Below are 309 nucleotides of genomic sequence, written 5' to 3'. Positions count from 1 at the left end.
ATCATTATGAAATCTTTAACACTGTTCCTACTCTTACTAGGCCTTCGCGAAGAGAAGATCTTCGATTTTTTCATTGTTGTTGCATCATTTCCCACTGACTGACAGATAATTAAAAACAATGTGAATAACACATGTAAAAATAACTCGAATAATAACACTGTAAGAATAACTTGCATTTACATGTAGTAGAATCACGGCATAGGGAGAGTGAGTCGAGATTCACAGCATATATTCGCTCGTCAGGTTTCGCAAATTTGAAGTTGCGTAGACTCAGGTGGTTGGTAGAACGTTGTTACATGAAATTTCTAT

Source organism: Penaeus monodon, chromosome 29, assembly GCF_015228065.2.
Source record: "Penaeus monodon isolate SGIC_2016 chromosome 29, NSTDA_Pmon_1, whole genome shotgun sequence".
NCBI classification, from domain to species: Eukaryota; Metazoa; Arthropoda; class Malacostraca; order Decapoda; family Penaeidae; genus Penaeus; species Penaeus monodon.
Note: the sequence above shows the minus strand (reverse complement) of the source record.